Raw genomic sequence first — 25,910 nt, forward strand, 5'->3', positions numbered from 1 at the left:
TGGCTAATGTATATAGTATGTAATGTACATAGCCTATAGTTTGCAATACAATTTAAATATTTTTTCATATGATCTACTATATTGCTCATATTACTAAACTACATGGAGGTGATCCTTATTAGATTCTGATTTTTTCAATTATTGTAATGAATAAAAAATCATAGAGCAGGGCCGGCCCGGTGGTGCAGTGGTTAAGTTCGTACGTTATGCTTCTGCGGCCCAGGGTTCGCCGGTTCGGATCCTGGGTGCGGACATGGCACTGCTTGGCAAGCCATGCTGTGGCAGGTGTCCCACATGTAAAGTAGAGGAAGATGGGCACGGATGTTAGCTCAGGGCCAGTCTTCTTCAGCAAAAAGAGGAGGATTGGCAGCAGATGTTAGCTCAGGGCTAATCTTCCTCAAAAAAAAAAAAAATCATAGAGCAACAGGACTTTCCAGTTAGCTATAGTCCTTGATCAAATAGTATTCTCGAGCATTAACTATTTAAAGATGCTTTTGGATGATATGTAGGATGCTGAAGTGTAAGACACGACCTTCATCTTCATTACACACTTTCTGAGGAGCCTGTAAATATACTTGAACAAAGGCAAATAAGGAAAAGTTTTAGATATTCAAATACTAAGTGATGCAGTAAAAATACGTGGTCTTTACAGAAGTATAGGGAGTAAATGTTAGAAAGTCCATCTATATTTTTTTTCCTAAGGGGAAAAAATGAAACGAAATGTTACTAATATTTAATATGTAAATTGACACTGGAGCCTTCACTTGGTCTATATGTTGAAGGCCACATGTCAGCAAGAATGAGAGAGCTCTCCAGCAGTGACACCACAGTCCCTGGGAAAGGGAGGAAGAAAACTTCCACGTGTTCATTGTCCTTGGCTTACTACAGTGTATAACTGTTCACAAGCCAAAAAACCCCAACAGCCAATAGATGCTGAAAGAGGCAAGGAACGGGATCTCCCCTAGAGCCTCTACATCTTGATTTCAGAATTCTGGCCCCCAGAACTGTAAGAAAAAAATTTTCTATTGTTTTAAGGCACGAAGTTTGTGGTAATTTGTTATAGTAGCCACAAGAAATTAATACAACCAGTGAAAGATTCTGGAGTCCCAGTATGTGGTCCAGGGATGTTGCTCTGTTAATCCTTGGGAAGCAGTACAAGTGGGCATTATGAAGAATTCTGGTTTGGGAGTCATCCAAGAGAATGGCTTCCACCCGTAAGCTAGGGCATGGAATATCGTCCACTACGCTCTGAGCGATCAAGACATAGCTGGTATTGTTTCTTACTTGGAGGCGCTGATAGTACTGGTCTCTCAAACTTAGAGGGTCAGGAACAGCCTGACGGTGGCTTGAATAATCATCTCCTAGTGGTGCTTGGGGGTTAGCAAAATCACTAAGGATAGTATCAAGAAGGACCTGGCTGCCCTCTCCAACAGCAAGTGAGTCTTGAGACTCTCTAGAATAAATGATGTTGCTTCTTTCGCCAGTCACTGAAATTTTTAGCAAGAAGTTCTCCATAAAAATGAGAGTTTTACCAAGATGCTAGCAAAGGAGATTTCTGTACCTTGAGGCTACGCACCACGTTATATTTTCGCCCTAGCAAAGCAAAAAAGATGGAATGCTAACCTTAAAGAAACCGGCGTGACTCACAACACATAGTTAAGGGAGACATGGCTACCAAAACTTCAGCGGTTCAAGGTATATTGGTGGGCTAATATTTGGTAGTCCCATAAAAGTGGCCTCTTGCCTACAAACAAACTTGAAGGCTTGTGAGCCAATAGAAAGCCACATTTTTTACCAAATAGAAAGTCCATGGTCAATTGAGTAGAATGTCACTTGGAGCTGAAGACAAAGGATGTCTTCGTCTAGGCACTAAGGAAGGTCACAGTCTCAGGTCCATGTAGAACTCAGGTGTGGGAGAAGGAGCCAAGGCAGTTACTCTGGTGTCCCACTGCATTCCTCCAGTTATTTACCTAGACATTAGCTCCAGAAGGCAAAGCAAGATGTGGTCGGCAGCCAGCTGGAGATTTGCCAGAAGAAAAGAATCGTTGGCCATAGAGGACCCAGGTAGTCTTAAAGGGATCTACCATACCTAGATAGGTAAGGTCTGGGGAAATATCTGTTATCCAAGCAACACTGTCAAACCTTTGAAGTCTTGGCAACTAAATATAGCTCTTTGTATTTGAACTTGGCATGGGCTAATTAAATCTCAATAGAGGGCCAAGGGCTTCAAAATCTGCAACATTTACTCTACTTAGAGTAGCAGGAAGGTATGACGGGGCAGACTGTTTGACTCCCTTCATTATTGGTTCCACAGAGGAAAAAACAATTCCCACAATCTGAGAAAATCAAGGTGTATTTATTCAAACTTGAGTGCAGAAAAAAGACAGCTGGAACATCTCTCTCCTGCCCATTTTAATAATATAATTTTAAGTTTTTGTTGTTACTATAAAAGTGTTTCCCTTGGCTCATACACATCTAGGTAGTTCTAGGTTGACTGTCTACACAAAAAACTTTCCACCATTGTAAATTCAAAGCATTTCATTTCTATTCATTAAATATCCAACACCTCCAAAATAATTTAGTGTAGCAGCTCTATTTTTTAAAACATTGATACTGGTGGCGGTGGTGGGAAGGGTAAACATATCCAAGCTAGCCTTAGGATCTTTCTCTTTCAATGAAAAGGATAACATATACAATGCAACACTGAAGCTACCTGAAAGGAGGGAAAACATCTAAGGCAGACCCTGGGGCGCAACCACAGTCAACTGTTGACTGAAGGCCTCCGTCGATCTAAGGACCCCAGGCACAGGGTGCCAGCACCACGCTCAGCAATCCACTAGTTTCCTTTCCTTCTGTATTTGAGGTTTGTTAGTCAATGAACAGACCTGTGGTTAATCAAAAGCGAGAAACTATATGAAAAGTAATACAAATAATATTACTTTTTCTAAAAGCACGTCAAGCTTATAACCATATCATGGTATTAAACTGAACAATTTTAAAGAATTACCCCTCAAATCCAAATATTGTTTAATATTTGGTGTTTGGCATCTTTCAGACCAATCTTGTGATGGAATATTGATTTTATTTATTTATTTATTTATTGGCATTCTATAATAGGCAGGAAGCACAGGTACTCATGTTATGAATGTCAAAAACCATGTGGCTTTTTGTTCCTTTAGTTTATGGCAAGTTTTATGGTCTGTAGACAAAAAGAAAAGAATTGCCATACTTCCTTGTTGAGTTTAAACCCACATATTATTAAAATATGCTGTTAATACCTCAATGCAAAATTGCTATTATGAATAATTTTCTTGGAAAATGTGGGTGGGTGAATGGTCTGCCAATGCTTCTGATTATTATTTCCAAGTTTAGTCCTATTGTTAGAACATGATTTTCTTGATCATATTTGATAAGCCATCATAATTAAGAAGTTACATAAAAATGACATCTTACTCTCTTAATGCAGACCATTTATGTGCCCTGTGGGATCTTGTGTTCTGAGTGATTTTTTGCTTTTCCATAAGAAACAAGAGCATCAACTTTTCTCTTGGTTCCACCTACATTTCTGGCTATATGTTCTAAATGTGTTGCAATTTCTCTGCTGAAAAACCCATGCCACGTAGCTTTAGGATTTTCAGAAAACCCAAAGGTTGAAACCACACTTTGTCAATGCATTCTGAACAATGATCATGACGCACTTTTACTTCCATGTGACGCTGACTGTCACCATACCTAAGCATAGATTTACACTGGGCATCTCAAAGTCAGTTTAAAAAAAAAATGTAAACAAAAACTTCTCTCGAGAGCATAAAGACAAAATTACATTAGTGTTCCAACTGCCCATTAGATGTGTTAGAATAGGATTGTGCTTTACTAGTGATTTTTAAAATGTCTTAAATATGAGAGCCATTGCTATGTGGAGTTAACTAGATACCATGTGACTAGGTATCACAATCTGAATATTCTCAAAGACTATGAACTCAAATCTGAATGATCCAAAAATATTTTCTTCCTTTTTTTAAAGATTGGCACCTGAGCTAACAACTCTTGCCAATCATTTTTTTTCCTGCTTTTTTCCCCCAAATCCCCCCAGTATATAGTTGTATATTCTAGTTGTAGGTCCTTCTAGTTGTGGCATGTGGCACGCGACCTCAACATGGCCTGATGAGCGGTGCCATGTCTGTGCCCTGGATCCAAACCGGTGTAACCCTGGGCCACCAAACCAGAGTGCACAAACTTAACCACTTGGCCACAGGGCCGGTCCCCAAAATATTATTTTCTAATTCTAAAGGCTTTAAAACTAAATAGTTCCTAGGAAATTTACTGATTATAGAGTCAGGCAATAAACAAGGCTGCATTCAAACAAAACTGATGAACCAGGTCTCCTTCAGAGGACCGTGGGTAATCCATCCCCTCACAGCACCTTGACTAGCCTCTTTTAAATGTAACAACCAAACATATTTTTTGAAAGTGTGGCATTTTATAAAACACTTTAGAACTTAAAAATGCACTATTTTAAAAACTGCTTCCAATCAAAAAATTTTAATGGAGAAACCAAGTGTTTTTCACATTTCTTCAAAGCATATTTGAAGAGCAAGCAGTTTCAATGATGACTCAGTTTGAAAAATATTCATTATAATTAAATTCCAGGTTAAATAAATAACATATACCCCTGTAAAAGTTCCTGTAATGGAATATGAATTATACTTTAATTGTCATTTTCCCTCTAACAAACTATTTTAAAGTAATTTTATCAAGCTGCAACCAAAGTTATTTAAGATCTTGATTCAAAGTATCAACACAGTTCAAGTTCTAATTTTAGACCAACAGCTCTGCCTCACCACTCATAATACCGACTGGTTGGATTTAACTGGAATGCAAGTTTGCATTTGACCTGACAGCCCCACACAGCTGTAATTCCAGCCTTTTAACTATAAGATACTAATTAGTACTGCAAAAACATTCAATACATATTTTTTAGGCATAAATTATTAATTTTCTTATTCGATGAGACTGAGCAATATAATTAATCCTTGAGCAAAGACAAGAAATATTGAATGCAATAGACATAGAAATTTCATATTTTAATTCCCAAGACAGACTTAAAGTTAGGGGTCCTAATTTCCTGCACTGATTTGAGACAAATATGCTAAACTTATGATCACTTTGCTGGTTTTAATAGTTAATCTATTGTAGGTAAATCATTTATTGTTTTTAAATTAAGATAACCTTAGCAAATATAGATTTCAAGCATACTAGCATCCTGTTGACCTTATGAAATGTTAATATTATTGTCACAAGCAAAATATTTAACTATAATACAAAGCAAATTCTTACAATAATTCTTTCTTAGTAGTTGAACAGTATATTTTTAAAGATGGTTTTGCTTGGAGGTTTCTTGAGTTTAAAGAATTCAAAATCATGGCAAATGTGCAAAGTGAGACCCATACATGGTCCTTTGACAGTTGAGAGTTTTAGCTTACCTCTCTCCTATTAGCAGTTAAACGTTCTTGTTTTCCCATAGCAGTGTTGAACCATTTTAGAAAATGTTGAGTCTTTTCTTCTGACAATTAGCTGAATATTTCTTGAACTCCAATGCTGTGCCTGACACTGTGCTACCATTTTCCCATAAGCCCTCATCACAGTTAACTCTCACAGAACCCGACAAGAAAGGAACTATCTAAAGTGAAGAAACTGAGGCTCAGAGCCTTTGGTTTATCCAGAGTTGGGTGTAAAAACGAAACAATTGCTCTTGGGGTGGACCGTGAAGAGACTGGGAGCATAGATCAAGAACGATGAGAAAAATACTCGGGACCAAAGTGTTTGACTGAAGTCTGCTCCCAGGATGGAAACTCAGTGTACAGACAAGCACCCACTGAATCAAAGCAACAGTACAACAGCAGCAAAGGCTGAACAGACCATAAACCAGCACGGCTCAGCAAACAAATAACTACTGAGCGTGCAGTGCATGTCGGGCTCTCTGCTAGGTGCTGGATTTGCAGTGATGAATACAATGGTTCCTTCCTGCAAGAAGAATGAACATCCAGTGGGAGAGAACTACAAAAGCTGATTTGGTTTTGAAAGATAAAAAGCAGTTACTCATGGGCAAAACAACTTGTAATGGGAAGAATAGAGCAAGCAATGTATGGAAACCTAGCAGTTGGCCAGTTCTGAGTGAGGCCAAAAAGATGGGCAGGGAGTGGTTAAAAACAAGATTGAAGAGACAACATGCTTGCAGACTCGAATGACTTTATAGGCTGTGTTTAAAAGACAGTGAAGGAAGGATTTTAAACAGAAGAGTGCTCTGGTTAGAGATACAGTTTAGAAAAATCACTCTTGGTTCATATAAAGACTGAACTGAATGGGAAAAGACCGGAGTCAGGGAAATCAATTGCTGTATTTCAGACGAAAGGTGGGGAACGCATTCAGTGAGAGCAGAGATGAAAAGGAGAAATTTTTGAAAGAAATATATATTTAGGAAGTATATTTAGGAGTCTAGGATGACTTTCGCTTTCTGACTTGGAATAGTTCCATTACCGAAAACAGGGACTGTAAGAGGAATGATGAAATAGGTTTCATTATGCACATATCGAGTTTCAGGTGCCTACAGAACCCACGTGGAGCTTCCCGGCAGGCAGTGGGGTATATGAATCTGACTCTCAGAGAAGAAGCCCCACCTGGAGACAGGGATTAGAGAGGTGTCAGAGTCCATGTGGTTCCTAGAGCTCTGAAAACAGAACAGATCAACCAGTAAGAGTATATATAGAAAAAGAGTCATGGGTCCAAACAAACACTGTGTGGAGGAGAGAGGGGAAATGCAAAAATTTTTATTTGCTAATCAAACCCCTTATTATTTTAGGCATTAACTGTGATCTAGTCTTTAGCTGTTTGGATACTATAGAAATTACTCATTCTCTCATATAAACATTATGGTCATATAAAAGGAAAAATCTTTGACAAATGTTTCATAAAAATTGTGTATAAGTCCCCTACATACCCAAGTTTTAAAAGTTAAAGTTCTTCTGCTCCTTCACTTTAATACTTTTTGTAAAACCCAATTATAAATCAATATATTTACAGGCTTTTTTCTCATCAATATTTCATTTCTTTACGAAACCATGATGTCTGATTGACATTAAATATTAGGCTTAGAAAGTCAGTTCAAATGAACCTTATGAGTTATGTGTATCCCTGGTTATACTTGGACCTGTCTGGGGCACTTAAATTTGAACAAAAATATAATAAAAACTAACTTTTTTGAAAATCCTTAGATCTGAAAGCTTGTATGGGTTTTTGTCCTATGGTCAACAAAGAAAATCATGACCAAGCTCATGCATAATATTTCTACTTTATCCCCAGGTGGTACTGACTGTCTATATTGTGCTCAAAGACCTCTGTTTTGATTCATAAAACCCCATGAACTGAAATGCAACTCCTGCCAGCACTGTCGTTCAATCTGCAGTCCTGCTATGCTGCTGATGCAGGGACTTCCTAAGGTCTGTGCAGTTATCTTGTGATCTGCAGCCAGTCCCAGCAGAACTCAGCCGTCCAGAGTGTTAGACAATGTGTGCTTATGTCCACTGAGTTCCTTGTAAATCACTTCCCTTCTAGCCGTTTGGTCCATCATTCGTGATTTGTGCATAGCAGAAATCTCCCCCAACCCTTTTCCTACTCTGATTTCACTGGGCATTGTCTGAGAGGAATGGCTCTCATTATTTCCCTTGGATAATTTACATTTTAATTCCAGTTTCAAACAGCTGGCCTCTGCTTTGGAAAATGGTACAACAAATCACGGGGGCACATCTCCTTCTTCCTGTGCTTTCCAAAGCATCGTGTCTTCCAAAGGACTTAATTTGAAGTGGAAGACATTCTCAGAGCATTTAAATGGATATCTGTAGATCATCTTCAGTTAACAAGAAATTTAAAGGATTTATGAGAAATGTTTTACCCATAACAAGTCTGATGGATTGTTTTAAGAATTCCTACATAAAGAAATAAAAATCGGTATCATAAATATTAGTGAATAAAACACTTTATTGCCTTTCTATAGCAAAATAATTTTTTCAAAAGCAATTTTTTTTCATTTAAAATCCACATCAGCTACAGGAAGGGCAAATATCTGCCAAGTGTGTAGAGTTGCATCCGTCCTTTCCTAAAGCTTTGTCTCAGTCTCATCTTTCCAACAGCTTTGACTATTTGTGTCGCTCATCCTAACACATAACTGTATCTTGACTCGACTCCTATTTAAAGCTATCACATACATGTCTCCTCCCCTAAGTACTTTTAAACAGGTAAATCTGTGATGTGATAAATGTTTATTTACAGCTTGTTTAGTTATCCAGAGGATGTGAGACAGCTGTCTTCCTCAACTCCACTACAAGCTCATGGAACGTAAGGATGCAGTCTTGTTTTCTTCGTACTGCTAACATGGCTCATCATAGTAGGGGGCTCACAACTGGTTCTTAATAAACGCTCGCTGAATATAAAGTAGGAGCTTACGATAAATAGATTTGTTCCTCTGAAAGGCGTCTCATAATTCCAACCCTTCTTTGTGGCATTCAGCTTTCCCTAATTAAACCTATCTACTCAACATCCCAGGCACTGAGATCTTTGCTGGGCGAATGGCTGGCTAACATGACAAACTGACTTCTGTAAAAGTGTGAAATGTTCATTTCCAATTAACCATAGAATGTGAAGATGTCTTAGAGACAATTAAATTTATCCTTTCATTTTGTAGGTGAGAAAACTGAGGCCCAGAGAGTCAAATGACTTTCCCAAGGTCTCAAAAAGACAGTAGAGTGATAAAGCCTTCTGTGTCTTAAATGAAGGCAAAGCTTGAGTATTTTAGACAAAGGGGTTTTGTTCTTTTGTTTGTTTTTAAAGAGAAGGAGACAGTGTTGATTCCTTCAGATCTTACCTCCCAAAAAAAGAGTCATCATTCCCTTTTTGGTATAAGACTACACAGGTTTTGTTCATCTTTTTGGGATTCTAAACTAGTTTCTCTAAAACCATTCATTCATTACAAAATATTTATTGAACACTCTCTCCATCCACACAATTTTCTTGGCAGTAGGGGTATCTTATGGGTACTGTACAAACAAGCAAATAGAAACTATTCAATGACTAAGGTATCATATCCTCTATTCTAAAAATGAGATTATTGAATTTTTCAGAAATAAATATTTAAAAAATAAACTACTCTATGAAATGTATACAGGCTACATACAATGATATAGAGAGATAAATCTAAACACAAATAATAGAATAGGTAGTTTTTAATTTATCATGATAAAGTTATTATGTAGACTATAATAAACAATAAAATAAATAAGGATCTGTAAGATACTATTTTCATTTACATCCTCTTTCAAATAAATCCAGTGCATTGCCCCTGTCTATCCACGTTGTTCATCCCAGTACCCACTACTGGGAGAACTCAACACTGACTTACACTCCTGAGAACTGCTCAGCTTTATGTCCAAAATGGCTGCAGTTGCTCAGTTTCAAGCTGTTCAAGAATGGCTGACAGGACCCAAGGTGATGGACATCTCTTATATACGGTAAAGCTGTCAGCATCGTCTTCTTCTTTGGGGCTACAATTGTACAGGCAGAGCATTTTATGTGCTCTCTTTCACTTCCTGAGAAACAGTAAATCATCCTACAAGATAGCTCTAATTTGATTTCCAGCTTGTTAGATCTAAAACAAAAAACCTGAGAGATCTTTTGGCAAATATCTTCATTTTAAAGATAATGAAACAAGGGCCGAGGAGGTCATAGTGTGTTTGGTTGTTTCTTTGTGGGTATTTTTGGTACTTCCATTACGAGTCTATGCAAAGACAAGTTGCCCTTTGTAAGTCTCACACACACACACACACACACACGGCATCTTGTTCAAAGGAGTATAGATATTAATAAATGTGCCCCTTAGCAATCACACGTAGTCTGGAATTAGGTAATTAAGTGTGTGGTCTTATAAAGGACAAATAAAACAGAGGAGCAATGTGGGCTTACAGAAATCACAATGCAGAGGAAAGCTGGAGTTACCCGAAGTGAAGGCCAGGTGATCCTCCTCTCTGTTCTCCATTTTACCCTCTCTAAATCCAAAAATGGAGAAGACACTTTTATAGACCTTCTATGATGAGTCATCATAATATTCATGTACAATTTCAAATGTTTGCCTTTTAAATTTTATTAACACTTATGTAGTGATAGACTAGAACTGAGCAAATTATTTTTAAGTATAAAATGAAATTCTTATTGGAGTTGGTATAGATTTTCCAACATGAGGTGGATATTTGTCCTATTACTAGATTCTATTATAACTAATTGTATAACATAGTTATCCCAAATTTGAAATATGGTTTCTGTGTGAACTCCACCCTGTGTTGTGGATACATGGACACCGAGATTTTATGAAGATGATATGTAAGAGGAAATCTGACCACCAGAGAGCTGTGTCATTTTAAGGTTAGTTTTAACTTCATCTTGGGGACTCTGACATAAGTCCAGAAACGGCCTGAATTAATGCCTGTCTCCGTCTAAGTCAACAGCACTTTTCCGAGCAGGAGCATTTTCCAGACACGCCTTGGCCTGAACCCAGCTTGCCCTCAGCTCACTGCTGGGAGTACCTTCTCCATATACATGACCTCTCAGGTGTAAGAACTTCCAAGGCGCATAATAATTTGGGAAAGGCAATTGCAGTCGCTCAATATCTTTTCCTCATTCTCTTTCTAGAAAAAGGACGCTAAATAAATTCAGTGGAGTTATTCACACAAGAAAATATATTTTATCCAAAGATATAAAGTCATGGTTATTTCATTTGTTGGAAAATCTCCAGGGGTTGCTTTTACGTTTTTGATGTTTTGTGATGTGAAAAATAACCCCACATGATACAGAAACCTTAAGTAATTATTACCTCAAGAAAGTTATTTTAATAAAGAGGATGTTCTCAAGGTCAACTATGCATACTCCATTTCGATCCTTTTTTACAGACTGCTTCCAGAAACATCTGATATCTACAATAAATTGTGATTTATTGTTTTGCTACAGGAAATCCAAATTAAATTTGCTTTCGGAAAACATGATGTCGTCTTTTCATTACAACTAACTTAATGCCATTTAACCCAATCTCCTTGCTAACATTTGAGGAAATTTGCATATTTCACTGACAGAAACTCAGTACAGGATCACGCCCGCTCCAGCCGCTGTCGCTGGGCAAGACAGTCATTGAGCCCTGGCTCCAGCGCTCTGTGGCCCCTCACTCACCACTCTGTCTATGTTCCAGTCTGACCGAAATGCAACTTGCTATAATTTCCAATTCTCTTATACTAAACCACACAAAATGACGGCAGTGAAACAATTAGTAATCTAAACACAAGTACTGATAAGGCATAATAAACCTCTAATTATCTATCCACCAGGGCTTTCTAACTCATCTTTTTATTGTACGGTATTCTTCTATTTTTCTTAATTTTTAAAGAACATGATCATTTCTAATGACACTCCCCTCATTATTTATAAGAATCATTATCAAGTCACAGCTAATTGCTAACATTTTTTTCAGGCTAATGGTTACATGAAGAGATTTTTTTGACCATTATGTCATTTCTAGAAGAGTCAAACAAATACATCTCACTATGAATTTAACAGGATAGTCAAAATTAGTCCAACTATTTAATTTCAATGTATTAACAAGACCTATTATTAAAACCAGAAGGCAACAAGGGGCGAGCCCAGTGGCACAGTGGTTAAATTTGAGTGCTCTCCTTCAGCGACCCAGGGTTCAAAGGTTCGGATCCCAGGTGTGGACCTATACACAGTTCAGCAAGCCATGCTGTGGCAGTGACCCACATACAAAATAGAGGAAGAAAGCCACAGATGTTAGCTCAGGGACAATCTTCCTCACCAAAAAAAAAAAAAGAAGAAGAAGGCAAGAGTATCATTTCACATGAAGAGTATGTAGAACAAAAATAATTAAAACTCATAGTTCCTTATCCTGTGAGTCCCAGACTTCACTCTGGAGGAGAGAACCTCATGCAGCATTTGGAGAGAAAGAGAATAGTGTTTCAATACCTGAATTCTAATCCCTAGAATAGTTCCATGGTCATGCATTCCTACAAGAGAGGAAATACGTGTGTCTTAGCAGCTTTCTACCAGTACCACTGAGGTCCTGAGGATTGAAAAATAATTTGAAAGGCATCTGTGGCAAAATAAACACAATGAAAGGTTCAGAAGCAACAAACCATTCCATTTTTTTTAAGTGTGAGGGTAAGAGATTTAATAAATGCTCTCCTACAGCACATTCACACAAAAGTTCCAGTTTACTCATGAGAAAATGACTTCAGTCGTGGAAACTGAGTAACAGGAGCAAAGGGTCCTGCCCTGATTTAAGAGCAGGGCGTGACTGAAACGCCATGCCCACATTTACTCCCGGAAAGGAAGAATTGCTCTGGTCACAGACTTTAACTAAAAGTGGATCTCTGATGAAAATATAGAATGCAGCTTTATTTATACCTTACCTTGTTCTAAAAAGGATTAAAAAATAGGACAGGGGCTGACCCGGTGGCGCAGCGGTGAGGTGTGCACGTTCTGCTTTGGCAGCCCGGATCCCGGGTGCGGACATGGCACCACTTGGCACGCCATGCTGTGGCAGGCATCCCACATATAAAGTAGAGGAAGATGGGCACGGATGTTAGCTCAGGGCCAGTCTTCCTCAGCAAAAAGAGGAGGATTGGCAGCAGATGTTAGCTCAGGGCTAATATTCCAAAAAAAATTAAAATAAAACAAATAAATAAATAAAAATTAAATTAAATTTTAAAAATAGGACAAAGGGATATCATAAGAAAATAAAGCATGAGAGAGGTAGTATGTGGCTCACAAAGCCGAAATAATTTTCTATCTGGCCCTTCACAGAACAGCTTGCCAACCCCTGCCATATGATATTATTTATAAAGATATTAAACATTTTTAGAATGCAAATATTTAAAATCAGAAATAAATATCTAAGAAAAATATGCTTGTACTCTTTTGCAAGAAAATCTGTGTTTACTAAGATATACATACAAATTATTATTGATTTTCAATAACTGCTTACTAAATGAATTTGTGAAGTCATGTAGTCCATTTCCAATACGGCCTAGAAATCAGCAAAGGAGTTGAATTGAAATTTGTCCTGATTTCTTTGCTTTGTTTTCCAAAGCCAATGTCCTTTAAAAGGTACATATTTTGCATGTATATGACAAAAATCCCAATAGGAACCCATATTACTTACTGCCTACAGTTCTACGTGGCCTCAAGTCTGTCTTTCAGAAGATGTCAATGAATAGGTATTCTTCACTCCATCTCTATCAGCATCACCCAACTCCATTCTCTGGTACTGATATTTTCTCACTTGTTCGTGAAAATGTCTGCAATCACAGCTCCCGAACAAGCCCATTAGTCTCTGACTCTAAATAGTCGGTGTCTCAATGCCACATCATATGTAGAAATTCTAGACTTGCCACTATGTCCTCTCGACTTGCTCTTGCTAATCTTAAAACAACACATTCCTCATTCCACTCCCCAGGTGAAAATCCTTCACTGATACCAATGGCCTTATGAGAAAACCAAAACTCCTGCTAAGCCCAGCCCAGTATGTAGGACCTCTACAAATCCAAGACCATCTACCCATCCCACTCTTCTCTAAAAGAAATCCTCCACTGCAGAAATCTGGTTCACCTTGCTCATTGTCACCTCAGAGTCCATGCTTTGACTATTTTCCTACCTGGGCCCTTTTCCAAACCCAGCCACTTAGGCAGCACCACTCCACGTCCTGTTTCCCACAGGAAACCGTTAGCTTCTGCACGTGGTGACATATCTCCTTCTGCTGAATTTGCATAGTACTTATAGGACATGCTATTCCTTACCACTTATCTTATTATGCATTATAATCTTTTTAACATTAGTTTTATGTCTTGAGTCTCTAGTGAGTGTCAAGTAGAGGGGAGTCATATGCTGTATATTTTATATTCTATAGCATAAGCACAATTGTATATGTAGAAGGAAATTAATTACTTTCCTTTTAAACCCTTTTCATCAATCCTTTAAAAAACGTTTTACATTATATTTGATACTTAGTGATATCGCCATCTTTAAAAAACCACATTTAAATAAAACTCCAAGAATATTATTTAGAGTTTAATATATATTTGAATTATCCGTTGGCTTGTTTTTCATATTTTTAATATTTAGCTTGAATAACTGAATTCTTGGAGATAGATATCTCACTCCATCTAATGGTTCCACATTCAAGCAATTTACATCATAAATTAATTAATCTTAAAAACAAAACAAAATGGAAGTCAAGGAAAGAAGCTTCAAGAAAAATAAACAGTAATTCAATTCTTCATTGTAAAATAAAAATACTAACTTCTCTTAAACTATATATTTTGAAAATGCCCTGTGAATAACATTATATGCAGGAATAAAAAAATTAATAGTTTCGTTTTCTATTGCGGAAACGCCTAGAAAAAGTAAACAGCCTTGAACTATGCCAAAAGTATAATCAATCAAATGTCTGGCAAACCGTATTTAGCACTAAGTCCAATAAAGCATTGCACTATGCACATAACTGAAAACTGCATTAAATATTTTAGTATAAGCAATATATGCATAAAGAGGTATAACAATCATTAATCTCAAAGGTGATCCAAGATCCCCATGAAACTGGATCAGTTTACTTACTGAATTCTCAGGAGATTTAGGCCATTACCTCTAAGAAGCAAAATATGTGTTAGTTTGTCATTTAATTTATTTATAAATTTCAGTACCATATTGGTTGCTCGGCACCCAGCCACGTTTACAACTAAAGCTGGTGTGCGGAAACAGCCAAGAACACGTTCACATTGAAACTGGAATGATTTGGGGGACTACTTTTCTCAAACATGAATTTGTACCTTTCTGTTTAAATTAAAAAAAAATTAGTTTCAGATAGAAAAAGGCTACGAGGTGTTAAAATTACTTATACACATAATTCTACAATATATTAAAAAAATACAGCTTGAGTTACCTGGGTTTAGAGCATCATATCAGATTAGATTAAGTCTAATCTTGTCTCCACCATTGAGTTCAGATTTTCTAAATCATCTCTCTTGTGATTTAACACATTAGTGAATAAGATATAGATATATCTACAGGGATTTCGAGGATATAATTAATCTTTGAAAGCTTTTATGAGAGTCTCAAAAAAATTCTGCTTCTTCTGCTTTAAAAATTAGAATGCACTGCAAATCAAAGAAAAATCAAACCCCTTATCATGGGCCAGAGGAGCTCTGTGGCCCGGCATCTGCCTTCTGCTCCAATCTTCTTCCAGTACCTTCTACCACGTCCAGCAGATTCCAGTGCCCTTGGCCTGTGCTTGTTTCTCCCATATGCCAGGCTTCCTGCCTAAGGCCATTTCTTCTGCTGTTCCCTGTGGCTGGCTACTTCCCACCACTCATGTCTCCAAAGGCAGCCTCACCCATCCCAGACGGGCTCAAGAGCACGTTTCTGTTCTATATTCCTTATACCGCTTATTTATGTTGGAAATGGTCATTCAATGACTGATGTACTTGTTAATTTCTGTCTCCTGTTATCACAATAAAAGCTCCATCAAGACAGGAATTTGTATAGTTTGCCTTAATATCCTTCATTCAGAAAAGTTCCTGCTGTATATTAGGGATCCGATAACCACTTGTTAAATAAATAAATGAATGATTTATGGACCATGATATTAGAAATACTTAGGGCACACTAGTCTCATATCTAAGTGGAAGAAAAACAGAGAGTGAATTCTTCCCAAGTAAGAACATCATATACTAAAAGCTATTATTTTAATTCTTTACAGATCATTTAGATTTTCAGGCTATCAAATTCAATAGACCGTATCTAAGAGCATAAAATATTTTCTTTTAAAAGATCTGCCTTCCTAATTGTAGATTTCTGATGTGCAACAACTTTTTTCCTGGATTTTTGGCCCAAAATAAAGATATTTCAGGGGAAGACAATATGCACAGCCCATTCTTTCACAAATGTGCGTGGAAAATATTTTAAGGAATTCTGTTCCATCTACTCTGTGATAAAAGACACTCCAATCCCAATGGGTGATTAAACACGTTCATCTAGAGAATTAGGACACACTATATGCATTCTCTAACAGAAGGGTGACAGAATTCCTTCACTCCCTAGAGAGTGGTATCGATTCAGTTTTCAGTGACTAGGAATATATTTCTCTTTAAATATTTAAGCATGGTTTCTGCTTAATTTTTTTGTTCCAAGATACTCTTCATGCCTTTCAAATATTTGTCAACTTAAGACTCTACAATGCCTAATCAGCCTGGGTGCAAGTGAAGCTCTGCCGAACACAGTAACCATGGCAACACCTAATTCTTATTTAATTTGCTGTCTCCTTGGAAGAACGAAAACTACAAGACGGATGGAGCACTGAGAGGCAGAGAAACAGGAAGACATACAAGAGTAGGAAAGTAAGAGGAAAACGGGCACGGACACAGAGGTCCGCAGTCAGCCTAGCTCTCCTCCTTTCAGCTAAAAATGTTAAAGCTGGGAGACACAAAAGGAAACCTCTTTCTGAAAAAATTTCATGGCGCTACCAGAGAGAAAAAGGTTTCAACCTGGCTATTTTTGTCAGACTCCCTTGGGTGTAGAACCAAGTTTAAACACAGACTTTGGAGGCATCAGTGTGGACAGTTAAAGCTCAAAAGAGAAGCTCCTTGGCTTTCCAAGGACCCTGTTCCAGGCACACGTCCCCAGAGACGGGCAACTGTCCTAAGAGATCCAAACCGCAGGAATGGCCTTGGAGCAGACGTGTCAGCGACTCCGGGATCAGGGTTAGTCTCACCACGTAAAGTGGGGTAGCTGGCACGCTGCTGGTCGGAATGGCCTTAGAATTCTGAGCCCCTCCCTCTTTCATATCCACGTGAAGGTCTCAGCTGAGTCAAAAAGTTGGGCAGGTACGACTGTCACTTCACCCCACCCTTAGCTCAGAGAACAGAAATATAACCAGGACTGGAAACGGAGGATCCGAGTTGGATGGTTCCTCACTGGCCCCTACTGAGCACTGAGTTTGAGCCTGAAAAACTGAACGTTAGGCCTGGTTCCACCACTCGGGTTCTTAGAAAGGTCTCTTCACTGCTTCCTGTCCCAGTGACTCACGTGTACATCAGAGGTCCACACCACTTGCTCTTGACGGTCCGTCCCTATTCCCCTTTAAAGATCATTTAATTCATATATAATTAGCAAGTCTTCAGAACCGATAACTCTCCCGTCACGGGGCAGAGGCACAGACGAAAAGAGTACACTTAATGACATTTTGTTTTCAGATGTGTAAGCACATAATCCTTCTAAGCCACTAATTCATAGGGTTACAAAGAGCTACTCTGTTACATAGACTATCAATAGACTAAGAAGCAAAAAGATTTTATTAAAAATCAATTTACTCATTTTCAACTTCAGTTTTTAATGGAAAACTCTGGACTCTCATCACAACCCTCGCGGCTGTCTATGGGCAGCAGCTGAAGCAGGCCAGCGAGACGGTCCAGGACTGTACAAAGTTTCCATAACTTCCAGTTGTGATACTGCCCACCCTCATTTAATGTGCTCCTATCCAAAACAAAAGGAGTGAAAATCACAGAACTAGTGACTGAGTCTGAAAGTGATAAGGACTTAAAAAAAAACCACAAAATCTCAGTTTCACCAAAGGCCGCTCAATGGTCTATAATAATTTTCGTCATGTCATCTATGAATGACGTCAGCTTTAGTTTGAGACACGATGGCCAAACCCATTTAAATAAGCCCTCAATCATACTCACTTTGTTGTTTTTATAAGAGATTCAGCTTTCAGTAGGATGCCTGGTGCTTTCTTGGCAGCAAAATTTCTAAAGTTCCATCAACTCTGGCTTCTTTTCTTAAATGAAGATAAACTGCATTTTCCCATGCAAAAGCAGTGCCACATACATTTCTTAAAAGATAAATTTAAGTGGCCAGTATCTCAATTTAGGACATTTTGATCAACATGGAGAGGCTTTGATTTTGAGCACAATATTTAGCTTTACCATTTGATTTCAATAGTGAACAATGGCATCTGGACTATCTCTCTCCGAACAGAGAGATATGATAGTTTGAAATTCATTCAATTTGAATTCATTAATGAATACCTGTATCATTGTTTTTCCGATACAATTGTATTTAATACCAAATGTTCTCATGTGGAACATCACAGTATAGTTTTTAATTTTCTTTAAATAAGCTGATAACATAACAATTTAGCTCAACTATGAAAAATGGTATATTTATAAAATGCTAAGTCCCTCTTAGAAGATTATCACACATCCCTAAACACCAGGACGCTGGCAACGTGGACAAACTTGGCAGGCTAACAAGTTGTCACAGGCACTATGACTCCAAGTCATTGTCCACTGAGCAAAGAAATTGTATGCCACGATGGCAAATTTTTGTTCAAACAACAAATAAATATGCATAGTAAATTAAAGAATGAGCTCTTTTCCTAGCAATACTAGATGATTTATTAACATAGAAACAACGCATAACTGAATCCTAAAATTCTTTTTGCTTGTTTGTTTAAAAAATGGGCCAAAGGAATGTAGTATCTCAAATAAACACAGACAAAAAAAGGCAGTGTATTATTTAAAATATTGTTCTGCCAAAAAATATGTACTCTTAAGGAAAGACTACAATTTTGAGAGGCAGGATACCCAAATAAAATAATAAAATAATGAGCCTTATTTAACTGCCTTAATGCCAATGAAAATGATGCTACATCATTCCTTCTGCACAACAGAGAAACTTCTCATACCAATTCAACATAGAATTCACTGCCGTCCACTAACAAAGCAACACAGCCTGTTACCGTCATTACAACCACACAGCGCAGCCAACTATAAATCCAGCAACGCTTAAATAAAGAAATGTCAAGGGTTCACACTGGCGTGATTGTCCAGCTCAAACTAACAGAGTTCGTTTATTTACTTGTGAGTTTGCTTTAAACGTAAAATATCTAGACAGTTAAGTGATGAAATATGTTCACGGATATTCAAGCACTGTGTTTTATGATCATTTTGAAATGAATTCAAGGTGGCTAATGATGATGTTGTACAGAGCAATGTAATTAGGAATATTTTATTTAAAATTAATTTAGCTCAACATTTACTGATTGCTCACAGAGTAGCTGGTACTGAACTTATTAGATGCACAGCAGCGGAATTAGTGAACTAGCATGAAATGAAGACAATGGACTGCCTGACACACACGGCTTTACCAGTCGATTTAACTTATGAAAAGAATCAAACCATTTTATTTGGGGTCAGGTGGGTAAAATAACAGAAAAGCAGTTGGTTAACCAAGTTTTTCATTTTGAAAGCAATTAGTTGTACAGGTGTACCATTTTTACCTGCAGAATTTTTTTTTTTTAAAGCTTGGCGCCTAAGCTAACAACTGTTGCCAATCTTTTTTTCTTTTCTTTTCTGCTTTTTCTCCCCAAATCCCCCCAGCATGGAGTTGTATATTATTAGTTGTGACACGTGGGACACGGTCTCAGCATAGCCTGCTGAGCGATGCCATGTCCGCACCCAGGATCCGAATCAGTGAAACCCCACAGCGGGATCTTAACCACTCGGCCACAGGGCTGGCCCCGTGAGAATTTTTTTTTAAGTGATTTAAAGAAGGCTGGTGAGGACACAGTTGAGATGAGCAATTATCTCTAACATAAGGGAACCTGGGTTTACTGGGTAAACTGCATACAAATAATTGGGAGAAAGGAGGTAGTAACTTTTCCTCCTGATTCAGAAAGGCCTTCTAGAGGAAGGAAGCATGATCAAAGACTAGTAGGTGAGGAGATTATTCAAGGCTGAAGGGTTTAAGGGCAAGACAGAGAAAGGGCCAAGATAATGGAGCCTGAGAAGGCAGCATAAAACTCCATGTTAAATGAGAAACAGAGACATAATGGAAAATAAATTTCAATAAAAATAGCTCTTTTTGCATTTTCTAATGATCAGTGATTTTTTGCCAATGCAAATTGAAAGGAGGGAGCAAAGGGAGGAAAGAAGGAAGGGAAAGGGGTGAGAGCAAAGAATGAAAAAGGAAAAAAGAAAAGAAGAGAACCGAAAAGTCAAGCTGTGTGATCTTATGATCTTATAAGTAAAATTATTTTCTCTAAAAGCCTTATTAACATACAAAAAGGAAAAAAGTATACAGAAATTTGCTTCCTGTGGTATGTTTTAATGGAAAACAAATTGTTTAAAACTCTCCCCAAAGTCCACAATATAAATTTAATAACTGACTGAAAGAGGAAATCCTGAGCTCTTTATTTAGTGTAAATTTCCACAGAATTTCATTACACTGTGTAAGTAAAAAGTATCACAGTTAAAATACTCCCACTCAAAGCAAAGTTTCTCTCTCTTGAACAGGAAAGTTTAAGTTAGTAGAATAGAGTCAAAGTGTTTTTCTTAAAAAAGTTAACTGTGTTCACATTGCTCTAAAATTTTTAGTTCACTACAGAATTGCTCCCAATAAGCATCCTACATAATTTTTACAAGGAAATACCTACAGCCTTAGTTCCAAGTAATGGCAGGGGAGGGAAGTGGACAGAATATTACGCTGAGGTAGAAAAATAAAACAGATGCTCCCCTCTCCACCCACCTAGACAAAGGCTCGTCCCGTCCCACAAGGACAACTCGCAACAGCGGAGAACTCCCTTCCTCCTCACCTCTCTCCACTCCCACCCCCACACAAACTTTCCCACAGACCCTCTTCCTGGATTTTAGCTTTTGTGTATCACTTCTTACTTTGTGGTCCTTAACTGCTTTTGATGCCTGGTATCACTTCCCGGGACTGACAATTCCTTGAGAACATCAAAAGTTGTTTCTCAGAATACTCTGACCTGGAATTTCCCCCTGCCGTCTACCGCTGACAGATTGAAGCATTTGAAAGACTGCTAGTACCTGCGTTATATATGTGTACATATACACACACCATCAGAGAGAGTTATATTTTATCATTCCCTAATTTAATATATATATATGTGGAATAAAGAAGGTAGGTATACATTAGGACATTTATACAACTTGACACATTAAAAGCTTGTCTTTGGGGTGCTGGGACACTGCCTCTATGTCGAAGTGCAGTCCCTCACACTGTGTGTCACATCTGTAACACAACAGCTACTCATTTAAATGCTACATCTTCTAACAGAAACCAATCCCTCCAACTTTGTAAATTTCTTAAAGCCAGGGATCATGTCTGCTATTTTTCTGGTATTTGGTTACAAAACCCCCAGTATGATACCTTGCATCTGGCAGAAATTTAATAGATGCATAATAAATAAATAGGATAAATGTTCTCCTAAATGAAAAGTAAAAGCTAATTTGTATTGACAGTAAGAGTATTGAAGCCAAAATGCTTAGAGAAAGTCTAAGATTTAAATGTGAGTTTAAAGAGAATGGTGTGAAGGGAGGGGCAAGGTCAGTGAAATGATCAAAATACTGCCCGGGCCTGAGGAGGTCTAGGCTGAGTAGATCAAGGCAACAACAATAGGAAAGGCATAGAGAGAGTTAAAGTAGCAAAAAGAACTAACACAACTGAGAGAATCAAATCTCCCTTAAAGAGTTGAATAGCATTTGAACTCATGTATCAGAGACAAAAGAGCTATGACTGTTTCAGAATATTATCTTCAGGTTCATGCATTGACTAACGACTAAGCTAAATGACTACTTTCAGCACTGAGTATATATGGAGCTGGGGGTAGTGCTCCCATCAACTATAACTGTTATTTCAGATTCTTTATCTTAATCCGCCCAAAGGAAATTAAGCATTGAAAAGAATTCATTAACCAGAGTAATCAACTTGAATACTAAAATTCCCAAGTTGGTTTCTTATGGTCTGTCTCACATGGATATCAATGAATAATTTAAGGATGCACGTATTGACATATATCCATCTAAGCAAATGTATTAACTACTTAATTTTAAAGTCCAAGGGTAAAAGTATCGTTCTCAAAAGTATAGGACTCTAGTCTGTTATCTAGTAGCTAATAAAATTCAACAAAATATGTGTCATCAGAAAACATGCAAAAATACACCAACAAGCATTTTTCTTCCTTCTCCCTTCTGATGTTTAGAAAATTTGCAAATTGATTTAAGCCAAAAGTGGTAAAGGAATGAAATTATTCCTTCAGGCTTAGAGGATTCTGCGCCAAGTTTCATTTCTGGCTGCATATTTTTAACCAAGTTCAAGATCCCTGAAAAGAAATACAAAAAAGAGAAAATGTCCCTTTAACCTCAGCGGAGCAACATTACTAGACGCTGCTATGGGAAGAGAAGGGCTTCTCTGCCCTGAGGTGGGTGTGCTCCCAGTGTTTGGTTTCCACTGGGAGGATGTCTGCTCCCTCAATGAGTCTGAAGTCGCTACCATGATGAGGTAATGGCTCTGCCAGTTTCACTGGGTCATGCTCTCTCAGCACATTCTTTCTCCTTCTCCTCCATGAGCAGGTGCTGTAAACAAGTCATCCTGAGAGAGCTGCCGCAGAGAATTAACACTCCTAAAATCGAACTTCCTGAGAACACTAGCTAGGCTTTTGGTAGTTTAGACATAACTAGAAGCTTAAAGCAGCACAGACAGCTGGAAAGAAACAGGTTATTTGACAAGGGGGGAGGGTGGGACTGGGGATAAGAGAGGAGAAAAACAAAGAAAATGAATATTAATGTAATCAAAATCAGTTTTTTAAAAACGAAGCTCAATTTTTAAATTGCTTAGATCTTCAGATGTATGTTAAACAATTTTCTACTTGGGGCAAAATAAAAAAAAACTTTCATAAATTATTATAGCAAACTGTGAAACACTACAAATTAAAATTAAATAAATCATGAACAGATAAACAGCATGTACTGCTGATCCTAAAGGCACAATAGCTCTGATAAGATGCGAATCATGAATACGGATATAAACCTACGCTAACCAGATAAAATTACCAGGAAACCGATGTTAAAATATACACACACACAAATATAATGTTCTTTATTGAAGGAAAAAAAATGCCTTTCACCATTTCTTGGGGAGAGGATGCTGTTGTGTATGAAGAGGGCGTGACGGAAATACCTATGATTTACAAACACATATAGATTTCTACCAAAATACATAGACACCTATTGCCTGGTTAAACAGGTATTTTGTGCCACATTCAGGTGAAAGGCTGTAATCTTCCTGTTGGGCATTATACAGAGCTTTTATTTACTTAATCTATTTCCATTACCAAAAGAATTCTAATCGCCCACAGTGAAATGACAGGATGACACAGCTGTGCTTTATTCTGGGCTGGTACCTGCAGCTCAAGCATGGGACATTTTGCATAATGTGGCTCCCGTAAAAGGCTTTGTTCTCCATCGCCTCGCTGCGGCTGCAAAGCTCCGTTTCAGTTTGGAGTCATTTATTCTCTCACACTGATCATTTCTAAATAAATTAAACCTTTAACATTTTAGTTCCTTACCAACATTCATCAATCCCTGTGCCTCGCTCGCATTCAAAATTACAGACCACGCAACAATATTCTTTTTGTTTTGCACTACAGACTTCATTCACTCCATAATCCCCTAACCCTTGAAGATAAATTTTTAAAAATTTGTCTTTGAGTATCCACTCCCTCTTATAATATTATGTATATGGGGTATCATATATGTGTACATGTATAGGTGTGTATGTGGTGTGCACAAGTGCACACGTGCGCATGAGTGTGTATGTGCCTGCGTTTATACAAAAACCCTTCACACGGAGTCAGTTTTAAAGGGTCTATGTCCTGGAAGCACCATGCTAAGGGCTTACAGCAGATGGCACACAGCAATGGTTACAAACCGCCTCGTTGCTAATGAAAGCTTTTATTTTCTGACAAAACCCCGCAGCCCTGATGCCAGACAGTATAACGTCAATTTCCAGTTTTCAAGGATGGTTTTCTCTGATCCATCCACTACTACCTCCCCCCCCCGCCCCCACACACACCCAAACACAGACTTCCCCACTCCTGGCTCCTCTCACACACTCCTTCCTTAAATTTCCATCCTTAGACAAAAGAAGAGGTTGGGGAAGGAAGGCACCTGGCACTTGCAGCCCCAAAAACCCTTTTAAAAAGAAAAGGACTAGACGGACCGTAGATGCATCTTTCCACCCACATCGTTTAAGAAGAAAGACATGTGGACGCTCCAGCTCATCCGGGCTCATTTTTTTCGTGTACTGCTCTCCAACACGACCAGACACTGATATTTCATTTTCCTAAACTTATGTCTATCAATCTTCTCCTTCCAGCTATTTCTGGAAGAATTACAGGGGAAATGATTTCAAACTGACAAGGCTTCCCTAACACTCATTTGTCAGTGTGCAGGTCTCCGCAGGTGGGCTGGACAAAAAAAATCCTCTCCCTCGGATTCCTTTTTTTCTATTATCTTTGTCTAATTCACTCTTCGTCTTTGTACAGCTCAGGTAATATTAGTTCTCTATACAGACATCCAAACCCGGCCTAAGTTTCTGGGCTTTTCACAGTGGTACCTAACGAGGTCACACACTCCTCTACCAACCCAGAGCCCAGGGAGCAGCGCCCTGTCCCCTGCTTTGTAGTGACACCTGGAGAGGCTGGGCCTGAGGATCCGCCAGGTGGGTGATAGGACCGCACGGACAGCCTGTGCCTACTTCCCCGGCAGAGACGAGACAACTCCCTCCTTCATACGCCTTTCCAGGCTGAGGCTCTGTCTACAAGGTGAACAGGCAGAGAGAGGGAGAGGCCTCTACAGAGAACCAGAGGTGGGAAAGGCTTTCTTACCTGCGCGCAGAAAATGGATGTGCCCGTGGTCGCCGCTGCCACCGCTCACGACCCGAAGACTAACGCCCTCCAGAGAGGGGGGAAATGGGGAGACGGGACCGGGGAAGAGGGAGAAAAGGAAGGAGGAAGAGGGAAAAGCGGGAGGGAGGAAAAGAGACGAGGAGTAGGAGGATGCTACCGCCGCGGCCACCGAGAGCCCGCGCAGCCGGAGCTCCGGCCGGGTCTGAGCACCGCCCCAGCGCCGGCTCCGGCCCCGCCCGCCCCCAGGCCCCGCCCCGCTGGCCCCGCCCCGCTCCGGCCCTGCTGCGGTGTCCGGGAGGGGGAGCGCGCCTGCCCTGTCTCCGCCGCGGCCAGCCCGCCGCCTGGCGGGGACGACGAGGGTGGCAGCCTGACAAACTAGGGCCACTTGGCCGCCTGGGGGTGCGGGGCCCTCTCCAGAGGAGTCCCCCTCCACTACCACCACCACCGATTTGAGACCAGCGCCCTCCGGACAGAGGCACCCAGCAGACCTTCTCCACTGACGTCCTTGGGGAGGTCGGGGGTCAGCTTTAGCCCTTCCGGAGGAGTCCCCCGTAGACGCCCCTTCTTTCCTTCCTCTGTCACTGTTGGGCGGGGTGCCCGTTATCCCTCATCGGGGAAGGCTTCCTGGCCTTGCCCCCGCGAAGCTAACAGTTGCGTCCAGAAACGACAAAGGAAAGGGTTGAGAGAATTCGAGACCCAGCTCTAGAATCTATCGCTACTCAGATTCATTCTTTCAAGAAATGTTTATTGAAATCTCCTATGTGTGAAGCACTCATCTGGGCACTGTGGGAACATCAGTAAATAAAACAGACTCCCCTGCCCTTGGCCCCCCAAGTCCCTGCCTTCGTGGACGGTACGCTCTAGAAGCCAGATGTGGGATCCAGAGACAGCTCATTTAATCCAAATCTCAGAGTATGAATGTGTCAAATGAGGGTTAAAAATGTCAGCCCCATCCTTCTGGCGTGTTTAATATGAGGATATATTTACATAATAAATAAGAAGAGTCTGTGAAGACTAGGGAGAATGATGCAAGTAGAAT

General features: G+C 39.2%; 1 protein-coding gene across 28 annotated transcripts in view; it reads right to left on the reverse strand.

The window, feature by feature from the left end:
• The window catches only part of MAP2 (microtubule associated protein 2), a 302,503-nt gene extending 277,376 nt beyond the window's left edge, over positions 1-25,127 (reverse strand). For 25 of the 28 annotated variants that reach the window (XM_044746596.2, XM_044746589.2, XM_044746573.2 and 22 more), the window contains exon 1: positions 24,851-25,103. The gene's annotated coding sequence lies outside the window, so the exon portion shown is untranslated. Of the gene's footprint in view, positions 1-24,850 lie in introns of all 28 variants that reach the window. The other 3 variants (XM_044746584.2, XM_044746571.2, XM_014867741.3) reach the window with 2 other exon arrangements.
• Positions 25,128-25,910: the final 783 nt, after the last annotated feature.

Source organism: Equus asinus, chromosome 19, assembly GCF_041296235.1.
Source record: "Equus asinus isolate D_3611 breed Donkey chromosome 19, EquAss-T2T_v2, whole genome shotgun sequence".
NCBI classification, from domain to species: Eukaryota; Metazoa; Chordata; class Mammalia; order Perissodactyla; family Equidae; genus Equus; species Equus asinus.